The sequence below is a fragment of the Dermacentor albipictus genome, unplaced genomic scaffold, assembly GCF_038994185.2.
Source record: "Dermacentor albipictus isolate Rhodes 1998 colony unplaced genomic scaffold, USDA_Dalb.pri_finalv2 scaffold_15, whole genome shotgun sequence".
Lineage (NCBI taxonomy): Eukaryota > Metazoa > Arthropoda > Arachnida > Ixodida > Ixodidae > Dermacentor > Dermacentor albipictus.
Genome location: NW_027225569.1, coordinates 2,692,365 through 2,715,453, shown reverse-complemented (window position 1 = coordinate 2,715,453; position 23,089 = coordinate 2,692,365). Strand labels below are relative to the sequence as shown.

General features: G+C 45.9%; 1 pseudogene; it reads left to right on the top strand.

Moving 5' to 3' along the window:
- The first annotated feature begins 11,655 nt into the window (after positions 1-11,655).
- Positions 11,656-11,829, top strand: LOC135913440 (U2 spliceosomal RNA; annotated as a pseudogene).
- The last annotated feature ends 11,260 nt before the right edge of the window (positions 11,830-23,089 follow it).

The window sequence follows — 23,089 nt, the reverse complement described above, 5'->3', positions numbered from 1 at the left end:
GCCGAAGTAAGGACAAAGCCAGTAAGGGCGGCATACCCCACCCTCCAGAAAATCAGCCTCCTTCTATGGAACCACCTGCATGAAGAAATCGGAGCCACCGGGGAGGAAAGCTTCCTCCGGCGTTGGCATACAAAATTCTTCATTCATAAAAACGGACAACTCTCCCTACCTTTAACACCTTATTAATACCCCCCCCCCCTCACACCACATACAACCGCACAAGTTGCGGCAACATGTAGCGCCAAGTGCTGTCACTGACGCTGCGACGGCAGCCACTAACAGATATAAGCATCGGTACCACAAAGACTCATCGAAGTTTACTGTCTTACCTGTTCTCAATGACCGCCTTTTTCTCTCTTGCGACTGTTGTCCAACACTAGAATTGTGTAAAGATACGCGCAGACTGGATGTACAGAGAGCAACGAGCTCACTACGCAAATATTATGCAAGTACCAAAAATGTATAGCAATGAGAACACTGTGTATTGGAAATTATGATACCATGCATTTTGTTGTTGGTAGAATAAAACCTTCCCTTTGTAGTATTTCGTATCTGCTCTTTTCGGCACCTGGGACCTCCCCAGGTCGCAAGTGTGCCCGCCCGAGCGTGTACAAGTCCTGTTCCTGGGACCTGGACCGGACCCTGGACCTGCCTGGCTCGATTTTGCACCACCTCCGGGATCTGGTCGTGGACCCCTCTTGCACTGCCTCCGGGACTGGCCCACTTGGATCCGGACCCGGCTTGCAGTTGCACAACCTCCAGGACCGGCCCTCCTGGATCGGGCCCTGGCCCCTGGCTGCGCTATCTCCAGGACCGGCCCACCTGGATACGGCCCTGGCTCGCGGGAACACCATCTCCAGGTTCGTCCGGAGTGAGCTGCCCCTGGGCTCCACTGGTCTGGAGCCGATCTTCCTTGGGTTGCTGCTGGGACACCATCAGCGACCCGGCAGACAACTGATGACCCAGGCACCTGAAAGGACCTCTTCGCGGCCCTCTGCAAGCACCGGGGACTACCGAGGCACCAGCAGCTCCTGCTGAACCTCGACGTCACCGGTCTACACACTACCAGAATGCAGAGGCGTCTTGCGCCATCTGCACACCATCAGTCTACCAGATCGAGCCTCCTGTCTTGGTGGCAACCAGCGCCTCTGCGGCCATGGCCCCCGAGATGGACCCAATTCGTGAGACCCCTCTGAGGGAGAACTGTTTCATGTTTAACGCGCCTGATGGTGACGTGTCTGTCGATGACCTCATAGACGCGATAGAGCTTACTGCAGGAGACGATAGTGTGTTGGGCCTCCAACACATGGCTGGAACTAGGTTCCTAGTCTGCGTGCGTACAGCCGCACAGGCGACCAGGCTAATGGTAGCTGAAGGTTTCCGTGTTAACCACGTCAAGGGATCGGTAGAAGCAGTAGGGCCACCAACTACGTTTGTGAATGTGTATAGGCTACCTATGTACATTCCCGACGATGCCCCACTGTTCGCATTACAACCATATGATAAAGTGAAAGGTGTGTCACATTCAAGTGTTCTCAGCCGTCATAACAAGTTAAGCGGCGTTCGAGAGGCCCGAATGAAAATGAGTAGGCCAGTGCCCAACTTCATGACCATTCAGGGTCACCGAGTTATGTTCGAGTACCGCGGCATGCGTCGAGTTTGTGCGAGGTGTGGAAGCGATGGGCATATGGCAACTGCGTGCACATCACCTTACTGCAAGCGTTACGGCACATTCGGCCATGAAACGGAAACATGTGCAGAAGAATGTAAGCGGTGTGGCGGACAACATGCCACTAAATCCTGCTTCCGAAAAAAATCATACGTTGCAGCGGCCCGCGGATCTCCATCCACTAATGTCATGAGTTCCTTTCAAGAACCCATACGATCCCACACCCTGCACAAACTGGAGCCTGTCAAGTCTACTCTAGAGGTACTAAAACCACGCACCACGCAAATGTCTGCAGCTTCACCCAATTACTGGGATGAGCGTGATGCAAGCGACAACGACAGAAAAACCACCAAACTAGTAGTGGCTCATCTGAAAGCGTTGACGTCGAAGAGCTTGGTAACACGACTTCAACAGACACTGAGGTGACTCCAACCACCCAAACGGATGAAATCACATCTGACGTCTCGACATCAACATTGCAGTCTCTGTCCCCACAGTCTGATGACAACAAAGGGGAAGCAAAAGAACTACTACAATGCAAGAAAGCGTACAGTTCTGAAAGCAGTGATGACCGGCCCATAACGGCAAGTGGTTCACACGCAATCCCCGAGAAGTCTTCAACCAAAGGGAAAATAGCCAAAAGTGAACAACCTACGTTGAATACCACAACAGAAAATGACCGGCCAATAACGGCTAGCGGCACCTATGCGATTCCTGAGACGACTCCAACTAAGGAAAAAACAACTAAACCGACTGTAAATACCACATCAGACCCTAGCGGAGGGCATGATGACCGACAAAAACAAAAGAAAGAACGACGACGCTCGAGATCGAACATAAGAACAAAAGAGGGCAAACACAGCCTGGATAAAGAAAAAACAAGCGATGCGGATCCTCACCATCCAAATACATCTCGTCGCATCAAGGCAGACACGAGTAGTGATAGCGACGCAGTCCACAGATTACAATCCAAAAAAGCTAGGACGCTTTCGCCCAAACAGGATGAAGGGTCGTCCTCAAGCGATGATGACATGAGAGAATAACCGCATGGTTGACTATGGCATAACTGAATGCTATATCAACCTATGTCCCTTCCCTTCCTCCTTGCAAATTGGTTGAATCATTACCAAAAAAAATAAAACCGAGAAATGGCTACACTTCACTGCATGTCATTTAATGTCAGAGGCATACGAAATATTGATAAACAAAAACAATTATTAGGATTCGCTCACGAACAGGAAATCGATATCCTATTCCTTCAAGAAACAAACTTCCGAACCCCACAGTACCTAAAGGCATTCAAAGAACTACATGGCATAGATGGTTTTTTTCTCGCTAACGAACAGCAAAGCTTGCGGTACTGGTATTATCTTCATTTCAAATAGATACCGCAGTTGTGAATTTTGCACATGCGATACAAAAGGGCGCATTGTATACGTCGATCTATATTTAGGTGGTAGGAAGAGTCGAGTAATTAATATATATGCGTCAGTGACAAGAAGCTTAACCAATGAATTTTTCCTCAATCTGTGGGACTACATGCATAGTCATTCTCAATGTATATTACTCGGTGATTTTAATTGTGTCCTCGATAGCAACACAGATATACGAGGCCCTGGACGTGGGCGTTCAACCTATCACGCAAAAGAGGTTAAAAATTTGCTTCAGCACCATAACATGTCAGATGCATGGATTTGGTCCCACGGAGATATGTTACAAGTACTAGAACCTGTGGTCATACCGAAAGCCGATTAGATAGGGTCTATATATCACCTTACCTATTAAAGGACCTCATGGAGATTAAAACGATACAAGGACCAACTGGACGTAAACCTTTTAGCGACCACAATCCGGTCATATTCAAACTTAGTGGAATGGAAGGGCAACCATATAACACAGGACTGTGGCGTATGGACCCAACTCTGCTACACGACCAAGAAGAAATAGAATGGATAAGACTGAGACTGCAAGCAAGCTTGGAAAAGAACAACCACGGAAATTGGGATGACCCAAAAGAGGAATGGAAAAAAAATACTTATTGAAGCTGGTCAAAATAGAAAAAAAAGACACACCAAAGATCTTAATGAAATTCTAAGAAGAATAAGAATCATTGAGAGAGGAGGGGAAATGACATGCTGTATGCATGAGTATGTGGACTGCCTACGACACAAATACAAGGAACGGCTGAATAAAACCAAAGCCATCGAGAGAATGCAAGTTGACAATCAAAGCGTTGAATCAACTGATTTGGGAGACAGAACACGGTATCCAATCCGTAATAGAAACCCAACAAGGATAGATAAAATAAGATTAAACAACGGCACTATCACAACAGACCAAGAATTCATTACTGAGGAATTTCTAGAGCATTTGAAGAAAATTTTGCAGGAAGAACATCCAAACCAGCAATACAACATCACCGGCCTATTAGAAAATCTTCCCCAAATAGGTAAAGAAAGCAAGGAGCAACTATGCGCACCAACAACAAAACAAGAAGTATTAAATATAATTAAGAAAATGACACATAAATCGGCACCTGGTCCTGACGGAATTTTGAGCGGGTTCTACTTCACCTTCTTTGATGTGATTGGTTCCAAACTAGTGCAAACCCTAAACAACCTCATTCTAAACAAGGAAAAACCGCCGTCGTTCGCTAAGGGACGTATTATACTGTTATCCAAACCTAACAGTGATCCATTAGATGTTAATGGATGGAGACCGATAACGCTACTTAATACTGACTATAAAGTGGGAACAACGTTACTAGCGCACAGACTCAGCAGTATACTACCCGAGGTTATATCCGATTTTCAAGCTGCAGCAGTTCCCGGAAGATCAATTTACGCCTTACTAATAACCACCAGAGACACCTTTGCATATGCAAAACAAAAAGAATGTAAAGGCATCTTCATTTCATTAGATCAAGAAAAAGCATACGACCGAGTGAAGCATCATTACATATACAATACTATGGAAAAATTTGGAATTCCAACAACATTCGTAGACATCATTAAAACATTATACCATGGAATGACAAGTGAAATTCAAATTAATAATTTTGTAAAAGAGACATTCGCAGTGACTAGAGGGGTTGACAAGGATGCAGCCTGTCACCAGGACTCTTCGTCCTGTCCCTAGATCCCTTGTTAAGAGCCGTTGAGCACAATAACATAATTAGGGGTTTTCTCCTACCAGGAAAACAGGAAAATAAAATAGCAGCCTTTGCAGACGATATTTCATTATTCATAAAAAACGAAGATAGCTATCATGCCTTTCGACGGATTTTTGAAGAGTACGCGACTGCATAGGGGGCCAAAATAACTCACAAAAAAAGCAAATCACCTTGTTTTGGCCCACCGGGAAGTATTGCACTACAGGATGTACACATTGTGGAAGTAGTTAAAGTTCTCGTCATTTGGTTCGAAGCAGGGGATATCACAGCAAAAACATGGAATGAACCACTAAGGAAAGCAGCACACTTCGTGGAACAAGAACTAAACCGGCCGGCGAGTCTGTGGGAAAAAGCAGCAGCAATCAAATCGAAACTGTGTGCCCCAGCATTTTATGTGGCGAGAGCGACGACCATGCCTAGACTGGTGGCCAGGAAACTAACAACCCTCATAGGACGTTACCTATGGAGCGACAAACCAGCTCCAGTAACTCAGAGCATCATTAGATTGCCAGCATCAAGAGGAGGCTTGGGAATACCCAACGTTGCTCTTATAGCGAAAACGCTGGCTGCGAAAACTGTCGTGGCATTGGCTAATGCACCACAGTACAGGGGAATGCCAGTTCTACGGTACTGGTTAAGTACGCTTGACCATCACATTACAGACAAGAAATGGTACGGCCCAAAATCGTAAATACCAGCAAAATTCTACAAAAGAGTCATCACTACAAAAAAAAAGCAATACAAGAAATCTGTCCGGAGGCTGCCATTGAAGAAATCAAACCCATAGACGCAAGCACTGCTATGGCCATTCCGAACACCTGAACAAAACCAATACCCAAAAATGGAAGTTTTGGAAGGCTACCAATCTCATACATGATATGCATGACTTCGAATGGAAAAGAAGATGGGGTGTCTTACCTACAAAAACACGCCTGGCCAAATTTGGAATCACGCAGACGGACCGATGTCCGAATTGCACTGCGCCGGAAACTCAACAACACGTATTCAAAGGCTGCCCTCCTGCCAAAATAATCTGGAGATTGGCTTCTATCCATTTCAAAACAAACTTAGGTAAACCATATAGGAACAAAAACAACTTCGAAAAATTGTTGGCAATAGTAATTATGTTTTGTTTATGGAAAAGACGGGGGAAAGCAGAAATAACGCGAAAACCACAGAAAGCCGCATATCCTATATTGAAGAAAATAAGGACTGTAATGTGCAATTTCTTAAACCACGAACTTGAAAGTAATGGCATGCAAGAATTTCTAAAAAAAATGGCACACAAGATTCTGGTTAGTAAGGAAGGACAAGGTGAGAATTCCTATTGTCGATTACTGACCTTTGAGCCTTTAATGGCTCAACTAACTCAATGGCTCCAACCTAGGAATTGTATAATTCTACTACATAGGATTTGACAAGTTTGATTGTAATAAATTGTATAGTCCACGTTGACATTGTACTCATTGTACCCACTGCATTGCATGCATTCATATGAATCTCCTTGTATTGTAGCAACTGGAGATATACTTGTTTGTATAGAAAATCTGATCTGTACTGAAGCATACATGTATTGTGACATCAAAATGGATAATGTATACGAGCAAATAAAACTTCTCTTGGTGAGTATTGTAGTATCTGCTCTTTCGGCACCTTGGACCTCCCGTGGTCCTAAGTGTGCCCGTACGAGCGTCTACAAGTCCTCAACTCGGAGCTGATCCTGGACCTAGAGAAGTTGGACCCCTGGTGCACTGCCTCCGGGAGTGGCCCACCTCCTCCGGAGCTTGGACCCCTGGCGCACTGCCTCCGGGATTGGCCCACCTCCTCTGGAGCTTGGGCCCATGGTGCACTACCTCCGGCACTGGCCCACCTCCTCCGTAGCTTGGACCCTTGGTACACTGCCTCCGGGACTGGCCCACCTCCTATGGCCCCGTGCTGCACTGGCACAAGGGCAATGAGAGGCTTGGAACCCTGGTGCACTGCCACCAGGACTGGCCCTCCTCAGCTGGACCCGTGCTGCACTGTCACCAGGATTGTCCCAACCCTGGTTGGCCTCTCCTGCTTGCAGTCACGGATCCTGTCGTCCGAGACGTTCTACCGAGGGGGGACTTTCTGGCGCCCCCTTACTGAACCGCCAATGAGCTTGGCCCTGTTGAGGTTCCCAGAGCTGCCAACTTCATCCATTAGGACACATCAGCCTGCTGTGGACCCAGCCTCTCCTGCTGAATCGCTGCCCTACCAGAGTGCAGAGGCGTCTAGCGCCTACTGCACACCACCAGTCTGCCGGAACGAGCTACCTGTCTTAGTGGCAACCAGCGCCTTTGGTGCCATGGCCCCCGAGATGGACACAATCCGTGAGACCCCCCTGAGTGAGAACTGTTTCTTGTTCAACGCACCTGATTGTGACGTGTCCGTAGACGATCTCATAGAGGCGATAGAACTAACTGCAGGAGATGATAGTGTGTTAGGCCTACAACACATGGAGGGAACTAGGTTTCTAGTATGCATGCGTACGGCCGCACAGGCGACCAAACTCATGGTAGCAGAAGGTTTCCGCGTGAACCATGTCAAAATATCTGTGGAAGCAGTAGGGCCACAAACAACTTTTGTAAATGTTTATAGGCTCCCAATGTACATTCCTGATGATGCCCTACTGTTTTCCTTGCAACCGTATGGTAAAGTGAAAGGAGTATCACACTCAAGTGTACTTAGCCACCACAACAAGTTGAGCGTGTTCGATTGGCCCGAATCATGACTTCATGACCATTCAGGGCCACCGAGTCATGTTTGAGTATCGTGGTATGCGCCGAGTTTGTACGAGGTGCGGAAGCGATGGGCACATGGGAACTGCTTGAACATCTCCTTACTGCAAGCGTTGCGGCACGTTTGGACATGACACTGAAACTTGCGTAGAAGAATGCAAGTGGTGTGGCGGACACCGTGCCGCTAAATCCTGTTTCCGGAAAAAGTCGTACGTTGCAGCGGCCCGTGGAACTCCATCCACTAAATTTATACGGTCCAACCATGAACCCATGACGTCTCCTACCCTGCACAAATTCGAGCCTGTCAAGTCCACACTAGAAGTATTGAAACCACGCACCACGCGAACGCCAACACCTTCACCCGATTATTGGGAAGAGCGTGATGAAAGTGAAAAATGACAGAAGAAACCGCCCTTCTATTGGTGGCTCATCACAAAGCGTCAAAGTCGAATAGCTAGGCGATACGACTTCAACAGAGACTGAAGTGACTCCGACCAGACAAACGGACGAAAACTCATCAGACGTCACGACACCGACATCCCAGTCTCTGTCCTTAGTCTGGTGATGACCAAGTGTAATCAAAAGACTTCTACACTGCAAGAAAATGAACATTTCTGAAAACAGATGACCGGCCAATAACAGCCAGCGGCGCCTATGCAATCCCCGAGACGACTCCCGTCAAGGAAAAACCAGCAAAAAGTGAGAAAACTACCTTGAATAACACACCAGACACTAGCGGAGTGTCCGATGAACGACAAAAACAAAAGAAAGAAAGACGCCGCTTGAGATTGAATAGAAGAGGGAAAACACAGCTTGGACAAAGAGAAAGCAAGCGAAGTGGATTCTCATCATCCAAATACATCACGTCGCATCAAAGCTGATGCGACGTGATGTATTTCGTATGAAATGACGTATGTATTTCGTATGACGCGATGCAATTCGTAGATTACAAAAAAAAAAACCTCGGACGCTTTCCTCAAACAGGCTGAAGGGTCATCCTCAAGCGACGACGACATGAAAGAATAATCGCACGGTTGACTATAGCACAAGTGTGCCCCAGCATAATATGTGGCGAGAGTTACGACCATGCCTAGCCTTGTAACCAATTAATTAACGACCGTGATAGGACGTCATCTCTGGAGCGACAAACCAGCGCCAGTAACACAGAATGTCATGAGATTGCCACCATCCAGAGGTGGCTGGGGAATACCCAACGTAGCTCTCATAGGATGAACTCTAGCTGCCAGAACGGTTGTTGCATTGGCGAACGCACCACAATACAGGGGAATTTCGGTACTTCGGTATTGGCTAAGCACGCTTGATCAACACATTCCAGACAAGAAATGACACGGCCCAAGATCGGAAATACCATCAAAATTCTACAAAACGGCGATTAACACAAAAAAAGCAATAGAAGAAATTTGTCCGGAAACTACCATCGCAGAAATCAAGCCCACAGACGCGAGCACGGCAATGGCCGTCAGATGACTGAAAACCCAAGATATCAACAAGACCAATACGCAAAAATGGAGGTTCGGGAAAGGAACCAATCTCCCATACAAAATACAAGACTTCAAATGGAAGAGAAAGTAGGCTGCCCTACCAACAAAAGTACGTGTAGCTAAATTTGGAATGACGCAAACGGACCGATGCCCCAACTGCGCTGCATCAGAAACTCAAGGACATGTATTCAAAGGTGGCCCCCCTGCCAAAGTAATTTGGAGATTAGCGTATAACGATTCCAAAACAAAATTAGGTAAGCCATATGGAAACAAAAACAACTTCGAAAAATTGATATAATGTTAAAATAATGTTTTGCTTACGGAAAGAAAGAGGAAAAGCAGAATTAATACGAAAAACCCACAGGGTGTCTACCAACCGGGAAAACCGGGAATTCTCAGGGAATTTGAACAGTCTGGAAAAACTCAGGGAAAACTCAGAGAATTTGTGCTTCCATCAGGGAAAATTAGCTGTAACTTTATTTAAAGGGAACGAAAGTCGTGTTAATGCTGGCTCCAGTAACAGAGGAATCGCAACGAATCGTCATTGACGCCGTGTCATCGGCACGATGTATTGCCAGAGTAGTTAATGACCGATTTTCCAGACACCCGATTTTTCGGACATGCCCGATAATTTGCACGGTTTTTGCGGCACCACCACGTACTCCATATAGTCAATGTATACTGCCCTGACTGCAGGTCTGAAATGGCATTAATCAAAGCCGCCACCGCCGCTATTTTGATTATCTCGCCGCCTCGAACCGGCACTCTCGCAGGCAGATCCGCTGGCAGCAGTAACCACCACCGCGGCAACGTTAGGCCTAGCTGCTTCTATGTTCGCTATTAAGCTTCTTGCCGTGCGGTGCCGTGTTTTTCATTGAAAGAATTCGCCGCTATCACCAATGGCACCGACTCCGCCTTTGTAATCCTCGCGATTGGCTTTGAAACTCGCAGAGCACAGCGCGTTGCGTAATGCCAGTCTCCGAAAGTTAGCTTCGCCTCGGTACAGTATTGTCAGGCGGTGAAGCATAACAACCGTGGGAAGGGGGAATTGTCACGGGACATAGTATGTATTCCTTAATTACACATGCGTGCACCCCGTCTCCTGTCACAGTACAAGCCCTGATATGCCTAATAAGCGTACTGGCAGGCCTTCAGAGCTTTTTCAGACTTGCCTGTGGTAATTTTAGCCCTTAAAGGCAGTTAAAGACATGCATTAATTTTTTTCAGACTGCCCGTTTTTTTTCGTTTTTTTTTGCGGCCCCTCGGAAATCCGAAAAATCAAATGTTGACTGTACATCTGACCAAGAGGATGCTTCAGATAATCCATGTGGTGAAAGCGTGGTAGAAGGAGGATGAGAACAGAAAGGACCGACGCACTGAGGAATTAACGGGAAAGGAATTGCCGGCGCCTTTTTGAAGGAGCTTGAGCTAAAATAACTAAGTGTTGCCTGACGCTGAGACACAGGTGACCCTCATCCAAACCAAAATAAATTGTTTAAGCAGTGAAACCCAACACTGAGATGTTGTGTACGGGCTGAGAGTATGTCAGGACAGTTGAGGTTGACTTTCCAGCAGCTGAGAGAGAACCTTAATAATTAGTTGTGACAAAGTTCAGGACCTCATACAGATGAGCTTGCTATCAGTTGATGGAAATAGCTGATATTAAAAAAATGTTTACTTATGTATGCATCTCCTTTTCATTCGTATTTGAAAATGTTCGACTCAATTTGGAATGGGCTTTATTCTTTCTCTGTGCATTTTACACCTTCCTTATGTTTTCTTTTTAAACAAAATAGATATTACTCCTTACTATTCAAACTGGATTAAGTCTTTTTTTTTGTTTCAGTATGCTTACTAGAGAGTGACAGCATCGGGCAACGTGGTGTCGGCCTGTCTTAACATAAAACAAAGTTCTGGCTCATTCAGGGAATTTCGCAAAGGTGCTCAGGGAAAACCTGGAAAACTCAGGGAATTTGGAAATGTCAACTTGGTAGACACCCTGAACCCAGAAAGCCGCATATCCTGTTTTAAAGAAAATAAGGACTGTTATGTGCAATTTTTTAAACAAGGACCTCGAAAGCAACGGCATGCAGGAATTCCTAAAAAAATGGCACACACGATTTTGGCTGATAAGGAAGGACAAAGTGACAATTCCTTTCATCGGATACTAACTTTCGAGCCCTTCCTACTGGTTCAATTCGTAAAACGCCAAAGCATACAAAATGGAAAGGAATACAAAAATAGACATAAAAAAAACAAGACAAATCTAGCATTTCTATAAGTCTGTTGAATCAGCTTATATAAGTTCGTTTGCATAAGAATGTTTAGATCATGATGATATTGTATTGATTGTATTAATTGCATTGCATGTATTTATTGAAGTATCCATCTATTCATGTATTTTTTGAATTATCCTTGTATTGTAAGAACAAACAGGAAACTGGATCATACTGCAGACCTTAATATGTACTTGATTGTATAGGAAAATTTCGTCTGTACTGAAGCATACTTGTATAGCGACATCACAATGGAAAATGTACAGAAGCCAATAAAACTTCTCTTTATGTAGTATCTGTTCTTATCAGTTTAATATCTGATACGGATTGTATATGGACTCACGATATTAAACCTATTTTTGGAAGTTCGCGGAGTGCTTGAAGCCTGCTTCACCTCCGCCGCAGGTCGGCCCGGTATTGCACTACATCCGGGATCGGCCCCCGCTCACTTAGGCGAGGCTTCATTCAATCAAAATGATGAACACAAGCTCGAAGCGAGCACTCACGTGACACGCACCATTCCTATACTATACGCAACGATGCCGGTATTGAACTGCCACCTTATCTGTGTGTAGCGTCGCACTTGTCGCGTCGGAAATTTGTCAGCCGCACCATCAAATATTTCATTACGGCCTTCGAGAAAAATAAATGAAAGCAAAAGAAAGAACCAGGAGGGAGAATCGGCAAATTATATGTCCAAGAAATGGCATTCTTATTTATCCGATGTTTTTGAAAGATTGCCCGCTGCAATGAGCCATAGGGGGGGGAGGGAGGGGGGGGTGATTAGCCGTGGGATTTGTAATCAATGTGAATCCCACTCAAAGCCAACACTGGATTTTGGAGTTCACCATCGCTTGGTTCCGTAAACCACAGCGCCGACGCAAGCTCGTCCTGCCAAAATCCACTGCCCTAGTGGTCCTGCTCCTGCGTAATACATTGGAATAAATGACAGCGTCATTGAGATTTTTCACTGGCCGTTGCATATGTACAAGAATCTAAACAAGGTTCTTGAATGACAAAGTTTCGTTACAATATTTGTCCTCAGCTTGTTAATTTCATGGCCTTTACATTTTTCGTATCAGCGGCATGCACTGCCTTGCTGGTTTGGAACTGATATAGTTCTAAAGTTCGTGTGATATTTTATTTACTTATTAAATAGAGAAAAAAAACATGGAAGTATTGATATCGGTTATTTTGGGCACAATGTTTGGCCCATACAAGTATATTCTTTTATGAAAAAATACATATTTTACTTGTTTTGACAGTGCGTAGCGTTCAAGAATTGCTTTGCAGCATCTTTAGCAATGACAATGGAGTTATTATTCACGTATTTGATCCCCAGACAAATTGTTTGAGAGGAAGCTTTAGCTCGCGCCAAACTCCGATGCGGCCTATTCAAATACATGTAAAACGCAGAAACGCTTTTCTGTGATAACCCCCGGATCGCTTTTAATGAAATTCGTTGCATTTGATAGAGAAAGTTAAATGGTAGTGTCTGTTGGAAGCGGAATTCCGATTTAGCACCTGAACATTGTTTCAATATTTTGAAAAACTCGAAAGCTAAAAAAAAAAGAATAGAAGCACGACGATTACAAACTAATAGCTCTGAATCAAGCACACATGTCGCTGTTCAGTAAACGGCATCTATTATAACAGTCAAAGCGGACAAATTTGCTTTGTCAATCCGTATCTTAGGTGAATTGGTTACGTAGTGTACACGGATTCAGCGAAAGCCGTATTTCCATAAAGCTATTTTTCTGGAGATTCACGTGTAATATAGAAATTTTGTTCGCTGAAGATGTACTATTAGCTGCAATTCGCAGAATTGTGATATCATTTTTCATTGCTGAGTTACATAGTTTTAAACCTGATAGCCTAGATTTCTGAAAATTTACGATTTTGGTGAATTTTTAATAAAAAATTGACAACCTAAATTACAAATTTCAAACCAACAGTCACTAGAGTTTAAGTTTTTCTTTTAAATGCAACAAACCTTGTCAAATTTGGTGCATTGGTTGCCGAGAAAAACGAATTCTCCTTATACATGTATTTAGATACGAGCACCCGAACTTCCTCTTAAGTTGAGACCGAGCTGCAATGTGAGCCCCCCCCCCCCCTTCCCGAACGAAATATCTGGCTACGCCACTGCTAGTGGAAGAAAGGTTCCCTGTGAAAAAAAAATAGAGTGCCCGATTTCTGGCAACTACTGTGCAGCCTTTGTGTGCACATTTTCGCTGCAGTAGGACCGAGCGCCTCGAAAACAAACTTGTCGTAAGGCCAAGTGTGGCGAATATATTCAAGGGTACAAAGGTGCCTCAGCTTTCAAACCTGTATGTTATGAAGAACTGTTGCTACCTTTCCATCATCATCATCCTCCTGGCCGCGCCCACTGCAGGGCAAAGGCCTCTCCCATAATTATCCAAGTACCCCAGTCACGTGTACCCAGGTCACGGTCGCCATGTAGTCCCTGCACACTTCCTAATCTAATTTGCCCTCCTAATTTTCTGCCACTCCCTGCTATGCTTCCCTTCTCCTGCAATTTAGTCATGTAAACCTTTATGATCTTCTCCCCACATTGCATGCCCTGCGCATGCCCATTTCTTTTTCTTGATTTAAACTAAGGTGTCATTACCTCGAGTTTGTTCCCTTCTTTAGATAACTATCTATCTATCTCTCTGCCCGTGCCGATCACGACGTTTGGCAGGCGTAGAACGTTTCCCCCTCCGAGACACCGAGTTCTTTGGTTCGTTCCGTTCGCTCAGGCGCACGTTTCGTTGCCGCGCCGAACGCTGCGTTGCTCGACGCTCTCCGTGTGATAGGTGGCCGCAAAGTCCGATGCGGGGCGCCTCGTAAGTGATCCCTGCGCCGTAGCGCATTGTCTTACACCCCTTGGCGGGTCGATGGGAACGCTGTCGCGTTCCACTCTTGAAGGCGAAGCTTAAGCGTCCTCCAATTTTTACTTGTTGGGTCGGCTTAACGCAAAACACCCCTCAAGGGCAGTGAAGCGGCATTGATGGGGCAAAGAGTAGCGCAGAGAAGCGCATGCTCGGGCGCAAAACGCAAATATTAGCCAAAAATGCAACCAAATCGCCAAATACGAGTTTCCGTTATTGGAAATTCGAGTTCAGTTAGCGCATTGCGTTCGCCTAAGGTAAGGAACATAAATGCGAGTGCCACAGCAGCCAATTCAAAGCGTAGGATCGCGTACCATTTTTTTTCCTTGACTTTTACTCCTCGCCTGCGTGGCCCTAGTGCGCTTGCACACAAAAGTAATGGAATACTGAAAACACGCAATAATGTGGTGCGGCTGTATCATAGCTATTTTGTGCGCTTTGTTCTTTGTGGACTACAGCGGTGTGCGTTATGAGAAAGTTTCAGTGCCCTTCTACTGTGACCAGCGAACCTATATTTAAAACCACATTTACGCTTATTGCTACAAACTGCGTGTGGGTGAATTGTTTTTTTTTTCGCTACCACCGATGGGTTATCGCAACCGCGATCGGTTGTGCTAGACGCGTTCTTGCCAAAGGTTCGCTCTATACGCGACCCGTGACGCGTGGTCGGCACATTCAATCGTGTCAATTGCAAACCGTTCCAAGAAGAAGGATGCACTCCACGTTCCGCCGCGAGCGCTAGTTCGAAGATTGTACTTTTTGACCCTCGAGCAAGCACCGCCAGTCCACGTTTTCTGTAATACGCTAAGATTGAGAGCGACCGCGACCACTTGTCTTTGTCAATATCTCGGACACACTTTTTTTTCTTTAATCCAGATCGTCAGACGAGTCCGCGTTCACGCGCACTCGCTCTCTCCGATGAGCAGCGAAGCTCGGTTGGGGTGTTGTAGGGCCTTGCGCATGCGCTGCTGAGCTCGTCGCTTCGCCGGCCAGTCGACGCTGGCGCGGTACTAGTAATGAACTTCGACGTGCGTGGTGAAACGTCACTGTAAAGGTCACTGTAGCAATGCAATGTGTTTGCGAGGAATTGGAGAAATGAGAGAGCCCCTGTAGTGTAGTGGAAATGTTCCTCCAAGTATTAGGTTTGTAATTTGTGCCAACGAACATGAACTAGGCAAAGAAAATGGTCTGTAGCCGCCTTCGCTTTATGAAATTCCCGTACGAAGAAATTTGCGTGCGCTAATGACAGCGCAAAAGAGAGAAACCATGTAAAGAAGAATGGCTGCCTTTTACGTGGTGTCCCGCATGAAAGCAGACGATAGATTAATTTTAGATGTGCTGACAAACGACCAACCAGGACACAATTAAATTGGTATTACGCACGTTGATTTCGCAGCCGCAGGAACAAAAGGGTAACAAACAGACGTTCATTTCATGGTGTGTATTTCACGTGTCACAAAAAAAAACTACTACATCAATTAGGTTTTCCCAAACTGGATGGTTTCGATCAGCTTTTGAACAGCTCTTCCTTAAATTGAGTTGGCGTTGATTGAGTAGGTGCGGGCCTCTGGTGTTTAGGATTTTTGTAAATGGCATCATTACTGGATAGATGCAGACGTCTACGTGATGTATGAAACAGTCTGTTCAATTGAGGATCAAGGGAGAACCCCCCAAAATTCATATCGTGGTGAGACAAGTGGCAGATGAGTAACATTATCAGGAGCGAAAAAAATTGGAGGACGCTTAAGCTTCGCCTTCAAGAGTGGAACGCGACATCGTTCCCGTCGACCCGCCAAGGGGTGTAAGACAATGGGCTACAGGGCAGCCATCACTTACGAGGCGCCCCGCATCGGACGCGGTGAGCGTCGAGCCATATGGTCGAGCAACGCGGCGTTCGGCGCAGCAACGAAACGTGCGCCTGAGCAGGCGGAACAAACCAAAGAACTCGGTATCTCGGAGGGGGAAATGATGCACGCCAGCCAAACGTCGTGATCGGCACGGGCAGAGAGATAGACAGATAGTGATCTAAAGAAAGGGAGGCCGCTTGATTGTGCAGAGGGAGCAAGGCGAAGCGTTGTCAGGGGAGAGAGAGTCCGGGCAACGACCCCCTCGCACCGGTCCTTCCACAGCTCCAATGCGCGCGTGGCGCGCCATCTGTCGAGGCAGCGCCCTACATGGAGAGGAGGGGGTCTTCTGTGTTTGCCGCAAGATGGCTCTGCGTGTGCGGAAAGCGCAGAAGAAATGCAGCGGAAACGCACTTCGCTACTCGTGTTATTGCGACTTCTGTACGTTACATGTTCATAAGTACCGATATACACTGCAGTATAACTTTCCACGGCTCGTTTCGAAGGCAACACCGCATTCACTAGAGGCGCGTTTGTACCGCTTGGAAGCATCAAACTCGTGGCTGAGTGGTAGCGTCTCCGTCTCACACTCCGGAGACCCTGGTTCGATTCCCACCCAGCCCACCTTGGAAGTTGCTTTTTATTTATGAAGTGCCTGCCGTGATTTATCGCTCACGGTCAACGCCGCGGACGCCGACACCCGACGCCGACGACACCGGCTTTTCTGCGACACGAGCTCCTTAACGCTATCGCGTTAAAAAGGAAAACCGCGTCGTAGTAAGGAGCCACTCCACAGAACGCCCGCGCTTAAGCCTGAAAATGCGCGGCGCTTAAGCCATGTAGCGAATAAAAATGCTCGGTGCTTAAGCCACGCGGTCTAAAACTGAAGCCATGGGATTGTTGCTGAAATTGTATGTAGTTCGGCAGGAGTCTGTCGGCGCCCGCGCGCGGCAAAGTCCGCTACCACGTCAGCCGGGGCGGCGAAAAAAAAAAAGCAGCCCCCTCGTTTTATTTAGCGTGCGCGAGGCGGCAGTCAACGCCGGCCTCGCTGTTATAGCCCCAGGAGGAACGCACGCTCCTGTGTGGAGTGTCTCCCTTTCGATCAGACGCCGCGAGGTCCTCGTGTATAGCGAGCGCCTCGCGCCAACACACATCGCCCCGAAAATCGGCCGGTTCGAGACACGCAACCGCACCCATTCATGTTTCGGGAGCGCGGCTTTCGACGATGCCGAAGGCCGCTTTTTATGCGCGTCACAAACAGGATGGCGAGGCACTTTGTTGACCACAAGAAACGCGCGCGACACAGCGCATGCAGCGCAGCTCCCGGTGGCTGCTTCACGACAATCAAGATCGGCAACACCCTCTCGTCGCAGGTGCTAGCAGTAACGGTCGTCTGCTGCTAGCAGACGATCACTGGCTGCCCCAGCAAGACTAGCCGTTCGAAGCGGCGCCTTACTGCGACAACGGTCCCCTTCCGTTTCGCCTTTTATGCGAAGCATATTACGAGAGCTCAACTCAGCTCCTCAGGCGCGGCGGTGTCGCCTTGAATACCACGTGACACCGTGACGTCACGACAGTGGAGAAACGGGGCTCCAACTCGCGCCGTCGCTCGCGGCGTCGCGGCGGTATATAAGCAGCTGCGCTTGCCTCTGCTAGACACCCACGAGGTGAGATGCCTCCTGGAGACAGAGCTGCTCGTTGGAATGAGAAGCGAAGGTTGCGGCGTGCTACAGAGACTGATTTTCTAGGTGGCTTTGGCTCAACTCTTGCAAGATGGGCTGGGTGGGAATCGAACCAGGGTCTCCGGAGTGTGAGACGGAGACGCTACCACTGAGCCACGAGTACGATGCTTCAAAGCGGTACAAAAGCGCCTCTAGTGAATGCGGTGTTGCCTTTGAAACGAGCTGTGTCTAAGGCTCAGGCGTGCGTCGCTTGCTAAGCGCACATTTCGTTGACGCGCCGAACGCTGCGTTGCTCGACGCTCACCGCGTCCAATGCGGGGCGCGTAGTCGCTGCGCTGTAGCCCATTGTCTTACACCCCTTGGCGGGTCGACGAGAACGCTCTCGCGTTCCACTCTTGAAGGCGAAGCAGAGTAACGCATGAGTTGTTTCTTCATCTAGCCGAACCAAATATAGCCAAGCAACAGCAGTTCACCAGGCTAAACAGTGGTTCAACAACTAAAATAAAGGCTAGTATGCTTCGTATTCTGGGCTTAACCTTAGATAAGCCACAGCCATTTTTTTTTCTGCACCGAGTTTCGACGGAGGGAAAAAAAAGAACGAAAAAAACTGGCTGTGGCTTAGCTAAGGTTAAGCCCTGGATGCGAAGCATACTAGCCTTTATTTTAACGCGACAGCGTTAAGGAGCTCGTGTCGCAGAAAAGCTGGTGTCGTCGGCGTCGGCTCAAGCGTGCGGCGCTTGCTCAGGCGCACATTTCGTTGTCGCGCCGAACGCTGCGTTGCTCGACGCTCACCGCGTCCGATGCGGGGCGCGTAGTCGCTGCGCCGTAGCAAAGCCACCTAGAAACAGTCTCTGTAGCACGCAGCAACCTTCGCTTCTCATTCCAACGAGCAGCTCTGTCTCCAGGAGGCATCTCACCTCGTGAGCATAGAGAAAGAAATTTCTTTCTCTATGTCGTGAGTGTCTAGCAGAGGCAAGCGCAGCTGCTTATATACCGCCGCGACGGCGCGAGTAGGAGGCCCGCTTCTCCTCTGTCGTGACGTCACGGTGTCACGTGGTATTGAAGGCGACACCGCCGCGCCTGAGGAGCTGGGTTGAGCTCTCGTAATATGCTTCGCATAAAAAAGGCTGCGCTTAACGGCAACCGTTTCGTGCGAGTCCTGCCGCCGGCAAAGAGCTCGCTCTTCCCCTGTGGTCCGTCTCACGAAAGCACCCAACACTCTTCGGACCTGTCGGTACTGCGATCGCGTGCTCGGGAACGATGTACGTATCAGTTGGGTAAGAAAATAAGAGGAATGGATTGTAAGATTCTTGGGATTACGGCAGGAAATAAGAGGGAGTAGGAGGAAGGGGAAGAGGGGGTGGGAGTAGGTAAAGGGAAAAGTAAAAGTTATAGTAAAGGTGTGGGTGAGGAGTGAATTAGACAGAGTGAGAAAGCTACTATCAGCATCCACCGCCAAGGGAACGGGCTCAGCACAGCGGGCATTTAATGACCAAACGTAAATAAAATGATTAAATGAGTTTTTTTTTTCTTCCTTCGTCTTGAGGGGATATTATGTTCTTGGATATCTTGCTTTTCGTTGAGGGCTTCGATTCTTCTTGGTCCCTTTTGTCTTCTTGGGTCCATTGTTGTTGTAATGGTGTCGTCCGTTGCTTGCTTTTGTGAGGCTGGGAATTTGCTCTTTGCGTTCATAGTTCTAGCCCTTGTGTTATTGTTTGTATATCTCTTGCTTCATTGTTTTGTTATGATGTTATTGGCTTGATGAGAAATAGTGGTTGAGGAATCCTCACCAATACTGGCTTTTATGCACTATTTGTTCCTCATAACCGTGTTTATTATGTTTGATGTTGTTTTGTTTTATTTACTTTATTGGTTAACTTTGTATTGTTTTAGCACTGTATAGTGTTCTCGTTAATTTTCTTTACCATTTCTTTTAGAATTGCCATTGTTTCTTTAGTCTTGATAATTTCTGGTTTTCTATTCTGTAGTTTATCTCCTAATTCTTTAGTAAGTTCGTTTCGTTGTTTAGTTACAATTTAGCAGACTTCAAGATAGTGGTCGAAATCTTCAATGGTTTTCTCGCATTGACATTTTGAACCTGATGTTACGTTAAATCTTGAAAAGTAAAAGGGAAACCTCCCGTGTCCGGTCAGTGCCTGAGAGTTGTAAAATTTATAGGAAAGTGTTTGGGGATGTGGTTGACATTCTTTATCCATTTGTATGTGTCACTATGTTTTGCTTCTTTGTTTCATATTTTATTCCATTCTATATATAGGTTTGCTTGCAATTACTTCGCTATAAATGCTTTTGTAATTGGGGTGAATGTTTCTTTTCCTTCTTTTGTGGCTTCTTTTGCTAGTTCTTCCGCTAATGTGTTTCCTAATATACCACTGTGGCCTTTCACGTACGTTAATGTAATATTAAGTGCTTTTGATTGATCTAGTATGTGTTTAATTTCGCATATAATTGCATTTGAATTATTTGGATATATAAAAGCTTGAAGTGCTGGTAAACTGCTGATATCTAAACTGTTTTTGTGATGATCTGATGTGTTTGATTGCTTTTCAAATAGCTATCACTTCTGCATCGTAATTGGAACTGTATCCTGGGAGTTTGTATTTTCTTTGGCTTTGAATTTAATTTTCTTTGTCGAGTACTATAAAGGCAAGGCTCCACCAGTTTCTTTTTCTTTCTTTGATCCATCTCTATATGCTCTATAATCTACCTGTTCTTCAGTTTGTACAAAACGTATACTAATTTTCTTAGACGGGTGGTTATGCCAGTGGTCATATTTACGCATTATTTGGGTTTCGTTATATGCAGTATCGTTCCAAATGAAGTTTTTACCTTCGTTGAGTATTTTATATTGTTCGTTTTCTTTTTCAAGACTTAAATATACAGGTGGGATTCTTGATAGAATATTAAGTGAAAGATTTGATGTTGTTTTGAACGATTCAGATATGATTATTACTGGTAGTCCTTGAATTGCTCTCAGTTTTTTCAATATAGCTTTCTTTGTGTACCAAACAGGTGAAGCGTATGTTATCAGTCTCTCTATTCCTCTTTTATAAATTAACTGTAGTGTGTTCCTGTTTGTGTTCTTGTCGTCTTCTATAGTTCTGCTGAATTTGTGGGTTACGTCTGCCACTTTTAAATACTGGAAGTGTGGTAAGAACGTTAATTTATTGTCAATGATGACTCCTAATATTTTCATCTCCTGGACCGATTTTATTTTTTCCATTGCTATCCTAATTTGTGGTTGATGGCTTGTGTATTGTTTTCCTACTATCGCATCGTTAGATTTGTCTCTATTAAATGTAATTCCTTTTTCTTTCGACCATTCATCGATTGTTGCTACCGTTTTGTCGGCTTTTTCCTCTGCATCTTTTATAGACTTGAATTTTAAAACTATGACCGCATCATCTGCGAAAGCTTGTACATGGGTATCACTAGGGAATTTTTATGAAGCAAATCTGAGATTGTTATGTTCCAATAAAGTGGACTTAAAGGTGAGCCTTGCGGTGATCCAATGGTTAGTGTTCTGCATATTTTATATTATCGTTTTCGTATATTATTTGCCGTTTCTTTAGCATGTTATCTCCTAACTTAATGAGGTTATCATGGCATTCATATTCCTTTAGTTTTTCAACGACGATCGATGGTTTTATTGTGTTGAAGGCATTCTTGATATCTAAAGAGATTCCCGCGGGGATAGCCGAGAGCGTGCAGAATACACATGAGCAGCAGGCTAGAGGGGCAAAGGCGACGCCAGGAAGCATGCCCTGTTTGGGGTTTCTTCAGTTAAAGGGGGAAAAAAATATGCATGTTCAGTTAGGCCAGGGACGCATTTTTTTTTTACTGTTCTGAAAACGGGTAACGACATGACCTAATCAACAACATTGGAAAATGCAACGCGGTAGCTTCTCGAAGCAAGCAACTCGGGGACATATGGCTGAAGGCTTTAGGGTTTGACGAATTCGCTGTCGACGAGCAGAAGTATGCCTGCATACTCGCGAGTCGACGTCGTCGTGCCAATGCACAATGCGGCTTGTCCACATGCCATATAGAACTAGAAAAATTACAGCTTCATAAGGCATGCCATGTTCTTTCTCAGCAAAGGAACCTGATAGCTTATGGATGTAAAGGACAGCCTTGTTCTAAATTTCGCTGTAGTAATCCCAAAGAACATTGCACTACAGCTTTTGCCTCCATACAGGATTTAACCAGCCGTATGAGACCGCTGCAAGTGAACAGTGTGCGTCTTAGGCTTGTCCCGTTACCGTTGCTAACACGTGTCGTACTATGGCGCGAACACGCACACCACGTGATCAGTGTGGTCCTCACTTTCAACTATGTAGTAATGAAATGAGTGAACAGGCTCTTTGCTCATGGCAGTTTGCAAGGCGAAACTACAAATGCATGAATGCTTCAAAGCAAGTGAATGTGGGTGTCATCTGCAGGTGCTTTATGGAATTTCAGAATTCGACACACCTCTCATTTCATCAGAAATGAGACCTGTGAGAGTATTAATTTTAAGATGCGCACTGGGCAGTGCTAACTTAATGGACGGCAAGGAAATTGTATTTAAGGAAAGCCGAAATGTCCTGGCTGCCGAATTTTATGGACGAGGCCATTGGTGTAAACTTTGTGCGCTGACACTTGAACACACCTTTGCCTACATTCAGAGCTAGTGGTGGTAACGATCATTGTTTTGACAAGGGGTATTTAAATGCTAAACCTCACACAGTATGTTCCATACTTTTCCATTACACAGCCCTTGCTCACAACCAGACTGTGACATCAAGGTGACACTAATGTGCAAAGTGCAGTCCAGCACATGAACAGTTGTGCCACGATGCAGTGCGCTGTGTGAGTTGGTGACAGTACACAACTTCCCACTGGAGAGAAATTGTGCAGGACAAACCGCAATAAAATATATCACTGTGTATTCTTTCTACTGCGTAGACAAACACATTTTGCACCCAAGATAATGTTTAATATCATTTCAACACTGTCATACTTCACAAAACTGTGAACATAAAAATTCGGCACTAATTATTGGTCAGGCAGTGCCAGAATTAAAGGGAAGCTTTGCTTCAACTGATTGCCATAGCATGTGGGATATGCATGCTTTCTCACCTATGTTGTGTGCTTGTATGGGTTGGTGTTTAAGAGAACGAGGAAGAACCTTGCTTTATTCTGTTGTAGTGGTGCTAGAGTTTTGAAGTCATGTCAAAAGTGCAGGCAGTGAGGTATGCTTGTTGCATCTTGAGCAGCAGTGCTGGCTG